Source organism: Dendropsophus ebraccatus, chromosome 1, assembly GCF_027789765.1.
Source record: "Dendropsophus ebraccatus isolate aDenEbr1 chromosome 1, aDenEbr1.pat, whole genome shotgun sequence".
Taxonomy (NCBI): domain Eukaryota; kingdom Metazoa; phylum Chordata; class Amphibia; order Anura; family Hylidae; genus Dendropsophus; species Dendropsophus ebraccatus.
In genome coordinates, this window is record NC_091454.1 from 216876539 (window position 1) to 216888902 (window position 12364).

General features: G+C 45.8%; 5 non-coding genes across 5 annotated transcripts; 2 read left to right on the plus strand and 3 right to left on the minus strand.

The window, feature by feature from the left end:
* Nucleotides 1-3333: 3333 nt before the first annotated feature.
* On the minus strand, nucleotides 3334-3467 carry LOC138781840 (U8 small nucleolar RNA). Its single transcript, XR_011361558.1, has one exon. It is a non-coding gene; the product is annotated as a U8 small nucleolar RNA (small nucleolar RNA).
* A 706-nt stretch (nucleotides 3468-4173) lies between these two features.
* LOC138781837 (U8 small nucleolar RNA) lies at nucleotides 4174-4300 on the minus strand. Its single transcript, XR_011361556.1, has one exon. It is a non-coding gene; the product is annotated as a U8 small nucleolar RNA (small nucleolar RNA).
* A 764-nt stretch (nucleotides 4301-5064) lies between these two features.
* On the minus strand, nucleotides 5065-5198 carry LOC138781838 (U8 small nucleolar RNA). The gene has a single exon (XR_011361557.1). It is a non-coding gene; the product is annotated as a U8 small nucleolar RNA (small nucleolar RNA).
* Nucleotides 5199-7733: 2535 nt separating this feature from the next.
* On the plus strand, nucleotides 7734-7867 carry LOC138781833 (U8 small nucleolar RNA). Its single transcript, XR_011361552.1, has one exon. It is a non-coding gene; the product is annotated as a U8 small nucleolar RNA (small nucleolar RNA).
* Nucleotides 7868-8614: 747 nt separating this feature from the next.
* Nucleotides 8615-8748, plus strand: LOC138781836 (U8 small nucleolar RNA). Its single transcript, XR_011361555.1, has one exon. It is a non-coding gene; the product is annotated as a U8 small nucleolar RNA (small nucleolar RNA).
* The last annotated feature ends 3616 nt before the right edge of the window (nucleotides 8749-12364 follow it).

Below are 12364 nucleotides of genomic sequence, written 5' to 3' on the forward strand. Positions count from 1 at the left end.
CTGCCTTCAGGAGACTGGACCTGGATACAGTAAGTATAGCTGTTATATAGCTGCCTTCAGGAGACTGGAACTGGATAAAGTAAGTATAGCTGTTATATAGCTGCCTTCAGGAGACTGGACCTGGATACAGTAAGTATAGCTGTTATATAGCTGTCTTCAGGAGACTGGACCTGGATATAGTAAGTAAAGCTGTTATATAGCTGCCTTCAGGAGACTGGACCTGGATACAGTAAGTATAGCTGTTATATAGCTGCCTTCAGGAGACTGGACCTGGATTTCTGGTAAGTATAGCTGTTATAAAGCTGCCTTCAGTAGACTGGAGTTGGATACAGTAAGTATAGCTGTTATATAGCTGCCTTCAGGAGACTGGAGTTGGATACAGTAAGTATAGCTGTTATATAACAGCCTTCAGGAGACTGGACCTGAATGCAGTAAGTATAGCTGTTATGTAGCTGCCTTCAGGAGACTGGACCTGGATTTCTGGTAAGTATAGCTGCATTTAGGAGACATGACCTGGACTTCAGGTAAGTATAATTTTGTTATAAAGTAATAATAACTAAAAAATTTAAATTGCAATCTTTCTTTATTTCACATCTCCTGTTGATTTAAATTTACTGCTGTTCAGGGGACCGCTGCTAATACTGCCAAAAAGAAGGACATGAGCCACAAAACCTGCTCCTGCTATTGCCCTGGGTTGGACCATCTTCCATTCCTGGCCCTGAGGCAACATTGCGCAATGACTGATCCCAGAGAAATGTGTCTGGACTGTCACAGGACTGTGTAAATGGTGTGCACAGTAAGTGCTTCTGCCAACTCCAGCTTTGGGGGACATTGCTGTAAAAACCCAACCCTTAGTCTCTCCCCGATAGGGAAGAATTAAACATTTTTGTAATTTTTTTGTTTTTTAGGGGTGATGTTTTTCAGTAGTTGCTATGTGTGACATCAGTCTAATTAAAACATTTGCTTCTCTTCTATTTCACATAAATTCTGACCACAGTAATGGTGAAGCCAATAGTTCTGGTTAAGCAAGGAAAACACGGCATCGCCAGGTCTTGTGCCAACAATCCCCTGCCTAGTAATACCAGCCTGTTACCACCTCAGATACAGATAGACATTTTCTGATGGTCCACTCTATACACTGGTGTTGGCTTGCTGTAGTTCATGAAGGGGATTGATTTCCTGGGATGCAGTGCGCCATCCTCTCTGCATCTATGGACAATGTCAGGGTGGTTATAGCCATTTATATTGGCACTCCCCTGCCTAGTAATACCAGCCTGTTACCACCTCAGATACAGATAGACATTTTCTGATGGTCCACTCTATACACTGGTGTTGGCTTGCTGTAGTTCATGAAGGGGATTGATTTCCTGGGATGCAGTGCGCCATCTTCTCTGAATCTACGGACAGTAAAATAATGATGCATAAAGCATCCCTAGCTTACTGTAAACAGAAATTGAAAGGGAGTAAATAGGTCAGGCACAGTACACTCATCCTGGGGGATCTACAGTACACAGAGTTACACATAGTGTCTAAAATGCCTATTAAATTTTTTTTTTAAGAAAGATATGTGAAGATGGGCCAAAATGCTCCAGGTTTGTCTGCAGTTTTCCTTTAAGTTGGTCAAGATAGAAAAAGACTCAATGCCAGAATTATTGCACAGGGTAGAGGGAAAGCTGTGATCCAGATTTTGTCTTAGGACCTGGGGCTTCGAGTTACAGCTCTAAAGTTAGTCACACATGAATACTGTCAGATAGCTGATAGGTGGAGGAGACACTTTGTACCTTTCACATATCTGTCTGTGCTTCCAGAATATAGAGAAATTCCTTTATTATACCTTTATTATTATTCCTTTATTAATTGCTATGTTCACACAACGTCCAAAAAAGAAAAGAAAAAAAAAATATTTTTTTGTGTTTAAAAAGATGTCCGTTATTGCATCATTTTAAGTGGGTTGACCAAAATGCACTGAAGTCTATGGAATAACGGACATTGTATTACATGCGTCCGCTTCAAAAGACTTCAGTCATTCAATACAATGTGTGAAAAAGACGTCCGTTTTTCCATAGACTTCAGTGCATTTTGTTTAAGTCACTTAAAATGATGCAATAACGGACACCTTTTTCCTTTTTTGGACGTTGTGTGAACATAGCCAAACAATCACATATTTATTATTTGGCACAAAACCTACACCTACACATCCAGCTGGGCTATGAAAGTATGGTTCTGCCAATTCTGGCGTGTTACTCTCTATCTGTTTGTAGTTCTCATGAATTCTCAGTCCCAGCCAGTAATGGGCGGCTTCCTCAGCCCATACGCTCTGCCCTCGGCAACAGCTTTATAGACTGATACCAAAGGTGTTTCTGAAACCCTATTAAAGGAATGTTTGTATAGTACAGTACAGCGCTGTGTGTGAAGAGGAGGACGGCACAGCCTGAAGCAAGAGACGTTCAACCAATGGCAGCACTGGAGAACAGCCGTGCCATGATGTCAGATTTCAGGCTGAGCTCTATTCAATGTGCGCAAACGGGATAAGCATAAGTTCTCTAAAAAAAAAAAAAAATGATGTCCATTCCAGGTACTAAAAAATTGTGCCTAAGGAAAAATGCTGTAATAAAGACTGCCAGCTGCAATACACAGCCTTATTGGCCAGGCAATGCTCTCTGGGAAAAGGGTATGCAAATTAGCTCAAGCAGCAAGACCCTCTAGCTCTCTAGTGCTACCTATTGGACATAGTTATGATGTGCAACTCATGAAAAAAGTCTATAAACAAAAACGGATTCTCTACCTTCTGGAGCTTTGGTTTGGCTGATCATCCCTCTTCATAGTACAAGGCTGTTGTATGGGTCACACGTTTATTTAGACGAAAGCTCCTGCACTAGGTGGCACTAGAGAGCATGCTTTCTTCCATCTCAGGAAGAGGTAACTTGCACACACTTATTGACTTAGGCTATGTGCACACTGAGGAAAAGGCGAGGAATTCAGCTTGAAATTCAGCTTGAAATTCCTCCTGTAAAATATGTACAGAGCAAAGTCCCATTGTGTTCACACTGCAGAATTTCCTGCTGTAGATCTGCTAGAGGAATCCTATAGAAGTCAATGGGGGGCTTAAATTCTGCCTGAAAACTTTCTGCTTCAATTCCTCAGTGTGCACATACCCTTAAAGAGCAACTCCAGCAGGAATTTTTTTTCTTTCAAATCAACTGGTGTCAGAAAGTGCCAGAGATTTGTAATTTACTTTCATAAAAAAAAAAAAAAAGACATGACATGCAGCAGCTGATATGTACTGGAAAACTGGAGATTTTCTAACAGAAGAAAATTACAAAAGGGTTCAGTATCAGAATGAGACTCTCTAAGGTGTCAGCTCAGAGAGTCCAGGAGTCTTGTGTAATCACGCACTCAGCCTCCTCCATTCGTCATGTACTGCGCCCCCTACAGGAGGAACAGGGAAGGAATAACCTCTCTGATGATACTGAGGGATGGGCTGAGCTGGAAACACTCACATAGAGATACTCAGCACCATTAGGGAGATGGATTATTCATTCCTCTAATACACAACGTCCGTCCCACTACTATACAGTACATGACTGTCTTCTGGGCTATGAAGTATTATAAAGTATTGTTTATATGAGAGTATTAATGCATCGATAATATACATTTGCATCCTGCATATTTTAAGTAGGTTAAAAGGGAAACTCCAGCAATTATTTATTTATTTTATTTTTTTTCATCTGGTGTCAGAAAGTTATACAGATTTGTAGAATATATCTATTTAAAAATTTTCAGTGTTCCAGTACTTATCAGCTGCTGTATGTCCTGCAGGAAGTGATGTATTCTCTCCAGTCTGACACAGTGCTCTCTGCTGCCACCTCTGTCCATGTCAGGAACTGTCCAGAGAAAAAGAGGTTTTTTATAGGGATTTGTTACTGCTCTGGACAGTTCCTGACATGGACAGAGGTGGCAGCAGAGAGCACTGTGTCAGGCTGGAAAGAATACACCACTTTCTGCAGGACATACAGCAGCTGATAAGTACTGAAAGATTGGAGATTTTACACTTATTCTGGAGTTCCCCTTAGTACACAGACGCCAAAACAGAAAACAAGAGCATCTTTTCTAAACATATTATCTGTAATTACATGTTTTTATTGTTATTAGACAGAGTATTAGGGATTTAGTATCAGAATGAGACTCTCTAAGGAGTCAGCTCAGAGAGTCCAGGTGTAATCACACACTCAGCCTCCTCCACTCATCATGTACTGCGCCCCCTACAGGAGGAACAGGGAAGGAATATCCTCTCTGATGATACTGAGGACGGGCTGAGCTGGAGACACTCACATAGAGATACTCAGCACCATTAGGGAGACACATACTGTTACAGATCAGGACACTGTGTCAGTCATAGGCTACTATACAGGCAGGGATGGGATGGATTATACATACGGTATATATATACATATATATATATATATATATATATATATATATATATATATATTTATTTATTTATTTTTTTTACTTTTCTTTATTTTACTGTCCCACATGGGGACTTCACTATGTGATTGCCTGATGGCCTATTGCGATGCTGATCTGCATTGTATTGTGTCTGTCATTGACATAGTTGATCAGCCACTGTAGAAATGACACTGGGGGCCTTCGGTTGTCATAACTAACATTGGGGCTGTGTGATCGCTTTGAATTCCCCCTCTGTTCTGCCCTTTAGATGCTGTGATTGCAGCATCTATAGGTCTAACTGACGAGATCCGAGCACAGCTCAGGCCCCATCAGTTGCCCCCCACAGAATGGACCAGGTGCAGCTTGTGCACCAGTTTCATCCAGGTACATAACTGTATATCCATAAGTGGTAATGCACCACAAAAATATAGTTACTCCCTCCATCAGGGACAGGCTAGACTCCACCATCTACAGTATACCTCCTTGTATCACAGTGTTTAGAAGAAATCCCAAACAAAGAACATATTAAAGCTGTCAGACTCCATTTAAAGCCAACAACTCACCTATCAGGATATAGAAACCGCATTACTCTCACAGATAGCAGTGAGTCACAGCATCAGAATGAGACCCTCTAAGGTGTCAGCTCAGAGAGTCCAGGAGTCTTGTGTAATCACACACTCAGCCTCCTCCATTCATCATGTACTGCGCCCCATACAGGAGGAACAGGGAAGAAATAACCTCTCTGATGATACTGAGGAATGAGCTGAGCTGGAGACACTCACATAGAGATACTCAGCACCATTAGGGAGACACATACATAACCCCTTTAATGAAGTTTGATTCAACCCACAACACAGTGAGTTCAGGAGGGTCTGGTTGTCCTGTCCGCCCGACATCTTTATTCCTTTGGTGGAGATCAGAGGTTAGGATGGTCGATACTTGTGTCCTGGTTCCTCAATAACCAAATGGCAGGGTGCGGATCTGTAGTTTTCTGATGTGGAAGCCATACAGCACTAGGCCTGGCCCAATGCCCTTGAAGGTCCTAACCTGCTGTTATGGGGTCCTTGTAGAACCGCTCTCACTGCTTATAGATTTAGGACCAGGAATAAACTCCTATGTATTCCCTGAAGGAGATCAGGCAGCCCCAGGTGATCCCGAGTTTAGACCTTACTAGGTCCGCTCTGCCCAGAAGTGTAAAGCAGGACAATTCTGGCCTCTTCAGGACCGGCCCAGATAGTTCCTCGAGGACCAGAGCCCATTGAAGTCTGACCTGTCTCACTTTATGTCTTCATAGCTCCATGATGCTGTAACTTAACTTACCGTATTTTCTGGCATATAAGACGACTTTTTAACCCCGAAAAATCAGGGTTAAAGTCGGGGGGGCTCAAAAATGGCCCCATCCCCACCGTATGGGGCGACCACTATAAAAAACACCCAAACATTTAACTCACCTAGGGCCCATTCCCGACCTCCGCGCACCTCCGGTACCGTTCCCGGCGCAGGCAGTGTGATGTACACCACCTGCACCAGAGACGGATATCGCCGAACTTCTCCCTAGCATCCGAGCGTCTCACCGGAGAAGCTTGGAGACGCTCGGCTGCAGGGAGAGCCTCGGGAGAATCAAAGCGGCGCCAGTAGTTGCTGAAGGTTAAATGATTCTTTTTATTTAGTTGCAGTTAACCCCTGCCTGACCACAGCAGGGCTGCGGTCAGGCAGAGGTTAACATTTTCCGGCGTATAAGGCGAACCCCTGACAATCTGCTTAAAAGTCAGAGATCGTCTTACACGCCCAGTCGCCTTATACACCGGAGAATACGGTATATGAGTGATTTGTGACATATTCTACTTTAGGCTACTGGTAAATTTTGGCCGATAGTGAAAAAGGATAACATTTGCATTTTTTCTAACTTTAAATGTTCAGCAGTCACTGTGTGGGTTTATTCGTGTAATGATAATATCACCAGCGTCGCTACTCTCTTTTTTCCCCCTACATTTATTATTGCATTCAGCATATGGGGATTATGTGTGTTTTGTACTTTATCTTACTGTCCCACCATGGGGCCTTTCCTATCCGATAGCCTGATGACGGCCGTATTACATGGCGATGCTGATCTGCACTGTATTGTATCGTGCCTGTCACAGGCATAGCTGATCAGTCTCAGGGAGGCCTCCGGTTGCCATGGCTACCATTGGGGCTGTGTGATTGTGGTGAATTCCCCACCTGTTCTGCTGCGATTGTACTGATTTCAGCATCTATAGGGTTAGCCGTCAGGATCTGAGCACAGCTCAGGTCCCAGCAGTTACTCGGCTATCACTGACAAACGACGTCCGCCACAGATGACACAGGTATAGTTTCTACGGCCATTTTATCCGATGAGATAAATATGCGCCCATGAGTGGTAATGCACCACGATAAAGGACATATAGTTTCATCCTTGGTAAGGAATTATTATTATTTATTTATTTATAGTGCACCCTTAATTCCAGAGCGCTATACAATAGACAGGGGTAATCAGCATCAGAAAATACGGTAAGTTAAGTTACAGCATCATGGAGCTATGAACACATAAAGTGAGACAGGTCAGACTTCAATGGGCTCTGGTCCTCGAGGAACTATCTGGGCCGGTCCTGAAGAGGCCAGAATTGTCCTGCTTTACCCTTCTGGGCAGAGCGGACCTAGTAAGGCCTAAACTCGGAATCACCTGGGGCTGCCTGATCTCCTTCAGGGAATACATAGGAGTTTATTCCTGGACCTAAATCTATAAGCAGTGAGAGCGGTTCTACAAGGACCCCATAACAGCAGGTTAGGACCTTCAGGGGCATTGGGCCAGGCCTATTGCTGTATGGCTTCCACATCAGAAAACTACAGATCCGCACCCTTCCATTTGGTTATTAAAGGGGTTATCCAGCGCTACAAAAACATGGCCACTTTTCCCCCTACTGTTGTCTCCAGTGCAGGTGCAGTTTGCAATTAAGCTCCATTTACTTCAATGGAACTGAGTTTCAAAACCCCACCCAATCTGGAGACAACAGTAGGGGGAAAGTGGCCATGTTATTGTAGCGCTAGATAACCCCTTTAAGGAACCAGGACACAAGTATCGACCATCCTAACCTCTGATCTCCACCAAAGAAATAAAGATGTCGGGCGGACAGGACAACCAGACCCTCCTGAACTCACTGTGTTGTGGGTTGAATCAAACTTCATTAAAGGGGTTATGTATGTGTCTCCCTAATGGTGCTGAGTATCTCTATGTGAGTGTCTCCAGCTCAGCTCGTTCCTCAGTATCATCAGAGAGGTTATTCCTTCCCTGTTCCTCCTGTAGGGGGCGCAGTACATGATGAATGGAGGAGGCTGAGTGTGTGATTACACAAGACTCCTGGACTCTCTGAGCTGACACCTTAGAGGGTCTCATTCTGATGCTGTGACTCACTGCTATCTGTGAGAGTAATACTGTTTCTATATCCTGATAGGTGATTTGTCGGCTTTAAATGGGGCCTGACAGCTTTAATATATTCTTTGTTTGGGATTTCTTCTAAACACTGTGATACAAGAAGGTATACTGTAGATGGTGGAGTCTAGCCTGTCCCTGATGGAGGGTGTAACTATGTTTTTGTGGTGCATTACCACTTATGGATATACAGTTATGTACCTGGATGTAACTGGTGCACAAGCTGCACCTGGTCCATTCTGTGGGGGGCAACTGATGGGGCCTGAGCTGTGCTCGGATCGCGGCAGTTAGATGCAATCACAGCATCTAAAGGGCAGAACAGAGGGGGAATTTCAAATCGATCACAGAGCCCCCATGTTAGCTATGACAACCGAAGGCCCCCAGTGTCATTTCTACAGTGGCTGATCAACTATGTCAATGACAGACACAATACAATGCAGATCAGCATTACAATGTGCCTTCTGGCAATCAGATAGTGAAGTCCCCATGTGGGACAGTAAAATAAAGTAAAAAAAAAATACCTAAATACCTAAATTTCTATGATATATGTGTCAATGCTCACATGTAAACAAGGCTTTATAATCCATCCCATCCCTGCCTGTATAGTAGCCTATGACTGATACAGTGTCCGATAGCCTGATCTGTAACAGTATGTGTCTCCCTAATGGTGCTGAGTATCTCTATGTGAGTGTCTCCAGCTCCGCCCGTCCCTCAGTATCATCAGAGAGGTTATTCCTTCCCTGTTCCTCCAGTAGGGGGTGCAGTACATGATGAATGGAGGAGGCTGAGTGTGTGATTACACAAGACTCCTGGACTCTCTGAGCTGACACCTTAGAGGGTCTCATTCTGATACTATTGTTTTTCTGTCTGTTGAAATAAAGCTGTTTCTGCATCCTAATAAATGTGAAATCTGCTATATAAAAAAAAAATTTGACTGTTTTTGAGGGGAGAGGGGGGGAGGAGTTGATCAGCAGTATGAGCTTATCTCTCCTCATGCCCGCGGTAAGTGTTGAGACCCTGCTGGCATCTCCAGTACTGACATATCACAACCTGGCTGATGGACTGGCCACTCAGGTAGTGAGTAACTGGGGTAGGACACCACTCCAGTCAGTGATTGGCTGAGCGGGCTGTCCATCAGCTGGGACTGCCCCCCCCCCCCAATTGTGATGTCATATCAATATGGGGGGAAATGCCGACCAGTGGGGTCCTAAAGCCGGGGAGAGGTAAGTTCATACTCATGATCAAATTTCCCACTACCCCTGCCGGCTGCCAGTTTTTAAAAACTTTAAATGACAGTGTATATAGATCCCTTTTTTGGGACTTCTTGACACTGTGATACAAGAAGTTATGGATGCTTTATCCTATTCTTTATGCCCTCACCTCTGCTAAACAGGACTACTTTTCTTCCCCCATATCTTCCTTATCTCACAACCCTAGGCAACTGTTTAACACCTTCAACTCTCTTCTCCGCCCCCCACTGCCACCCCCCACATCTCTTCTCTCTGCTGAGGACTTTGCCACTTTCTTCAAGCAGAAAATCAATGACATCAGAGTAAGCTTCACCTCACAGTCCCCTCTGCCCCCCCTCATGCCCGTCCAGTGCTTTTCCCCACTAACTCACCTCTCCACCATCACAGAAGAACATCTCTCCAAACTACTCTCCGCGTCACATCTCACCACCTGCGCACTTGACCCAATCCCATCCCACCTTATCCCCAACCTCTCCTCAGCACTTGTCCCAGCACTAACACATCTCTTCAATCTACCACAAACTTCTGGCATCTTCCCATCTCCATACAAACATAAAACCATAACACCCATCCTTAAAACACCATCCCTTGACCCTACTTCCTTATCCAGCTACCGCCCCATCTCACTTCTCCCCTTTGCCTCAAAACTCCTGGAACAACATGTCCACCATGAACTATCCTCCCACTTTTCATCCAACTCGCTTTTTCACTCCCTGCAATCTGGCTTCCGCCCCCATCACTCCACAGAAACTGCCCTCACCAAAGTGGCCAATGACCTGCTGACTGCCAAAACCTCGCTCCACTACTCTGTGCTCCTTCTCCTTGACCTATCCTCTGGCTTCGACACAGTTGACCATTCTCTCCTCTTACAGATTCTCTCATCCCTTGGTGTCACTAGCCTAGCTCTCTCCTGGATCTCCTCTTACCTCTCCAACCGCACTTTTAATGTCTCCCACACCACCTCCTCTCCTCGTCCGCTCACAGTTGGTGTTCCCCAAGGCTCTGTACTTGGGCCTTTTCTCTTCTCCAGCTATACCTCTGGCCTGGGACATATCATAGAATCCCATGGCTTCCGGTACCATCTTTATGCTGATGACACACAGATCTACCTCTCTGGTCCGGATGTCACCTCTTTGCTATCCAGGATTCCAGAGTGTCTGTCGGCCATATCTTCCTTCTTCTCTTCTCGCTTTCTAAAACTCAACATGGACAAAACAGAACTTATCATCTTTCCCTTATCTCGCTCCACCCCTCCATCTAATCTGTCAATCACTATCAATGGCTGCACTCTGTCCCCTGTCCCCCAAGTCCGCTGCCTCGGGGTCACCTTTGACTCTGCCCTGTCCTTTAACCCACATATTCAGGCCCTGACCACCTGCTGCCGCCTTCACCTTAAAAACATTTCCAGAATCCGATCTTTCCTCACCCCTGACTCTACCAAACTGCTGGTCAATGCTCTCATTATTTCCCGCTTGGCCTTCCATGCCTCATTATTTCCTCCTCTCTGGCCTTCCATCTAACTCCCTTGCTCCCCTCCAGTCTATCCTAAACTCTGCTGCCCGACTAATCCACCTTTCCCCTCGCTTTGCCTCTGCCTCTCCCCTCTGCCAATCCCTTCACTGGCTCCCCATTGCCCAACCTGTTCACTTTAAATTGTTGACCATGACATACAAGGCCATCCACAACCTGTCCCCTCCGTACATCTCTGACCTGTCATCCCGCTACCGTCCCTCACGCAACCTTCGATCCTCCAGTGACCTCCGTCTGCGCTCCCCCCTTGTTCGTACCTCGCACAACCGCCTCCAAGACTTTGCCCGAGCCTCCCCCATACTCTGGAACTCACTACCCCGACACATCAGGCTCTCATCCACCATCAAGTCAAGGGGAGGACGGGAGTTAGATGGAAGGCCAGAGAGGAGGATGTTACAGTAGTCCAACCGGGAAATAATAAAAGCACTGACCAGCAGTTTTGTGGAGTCAGGGATGAGAAAAGATCGGATTCTGGAAATTTTTTTTTAGGTGAAGGCGGCAGGAGGTGGTCAGGGCCTGAATATGTGGTTTAAAGGACAGGGCAGAGTCAAAGGTGCCCCCGAGACAGCGGACTTGGGGGACAGGGGACAGAGTGCAGCCATTGATTGTGATTGACAGATTAGATGGAGGGGTGGAGCGAGATGAGGGAAAGATGATAAGTTCTGTTTTGTCCATGTTGAGTTTTAGAAAGCGAGAAGAGAAGAAGGAAGATATGGCCGACAGACACTCTGGAATCCTGGATAGCAAAGAGGTGACATCCGGACCAGAGAGGTAGATCTGAGTGTCATCAGCGTACAGGTGGTAGCTGAAGCCGTGGGATTCTATGATATGTCCCAGGCCAGAGGTGTAGATGGAGAAGAGAAAAGGCCCAAGTACACAGCCTTGGGGAACACCAACTGTGAGCAGACGAGGAGAGGAGGTGGTGTGGGGGTGGGAGACACTAAGGCCCCGTTCCCACTGAGGAAAGGTAGCGGAATTCCGCAACGGAATTGTCCGCCGCGGAATGCCGTTAGCCTCCCGCTCATAATGGGAGTCTATGGGAGGCGCACGCTCCTGCTCTGTACGCGCTAAAGAATGAACATGTTGACACATAGCATAGAGTGTCTGTCGGCCATATCTTCCTTCTTCTCTTCTCGCTTTCTAAAACTCAACATGGACAAAACAGAACTTAACATCTTTCCCTCATCTCGCTCCACCCCTCCATCTAATCTGTCAATCACAATCAATGGCTGCACTCTGTCCCCTGTCCCCCAAGTCCGCTGCCTCGGGGACACCTTTGACTCTGCCCTGTCCTTTAAACCACATATTCAGGCCCTGAACACCTCCTGCCGCCTTCACCTGAAAAACATTTCCAGAATCCGATCTTTTCTCATCCCTGACTCTACCAAACTGCTGGTCAGTGCTTTTATTATTTCCCGGTTGGACTACTGTAACATCCTCCTCTCTGGCCTTCCATCTAACTCCCGTCCTCCCCTTGACTTGATGGTGGATGAGAGCCTGATGTGTCGGGGTAGCGAGTTCCAGAGTATGGGGGAGGCTCGGGCAAAGTCTTTGAGGCGGTTGTGCGAGGTACGAACAAGGGGGGAGCGCAGACGGAGGTCACTGGAGGATCGAAGGTTGCGTGAGGGACGGTAGCGGGATGACAGGTCAGAGATGTACGGAGGGGACAGGTTGTGGATGGGCTTGT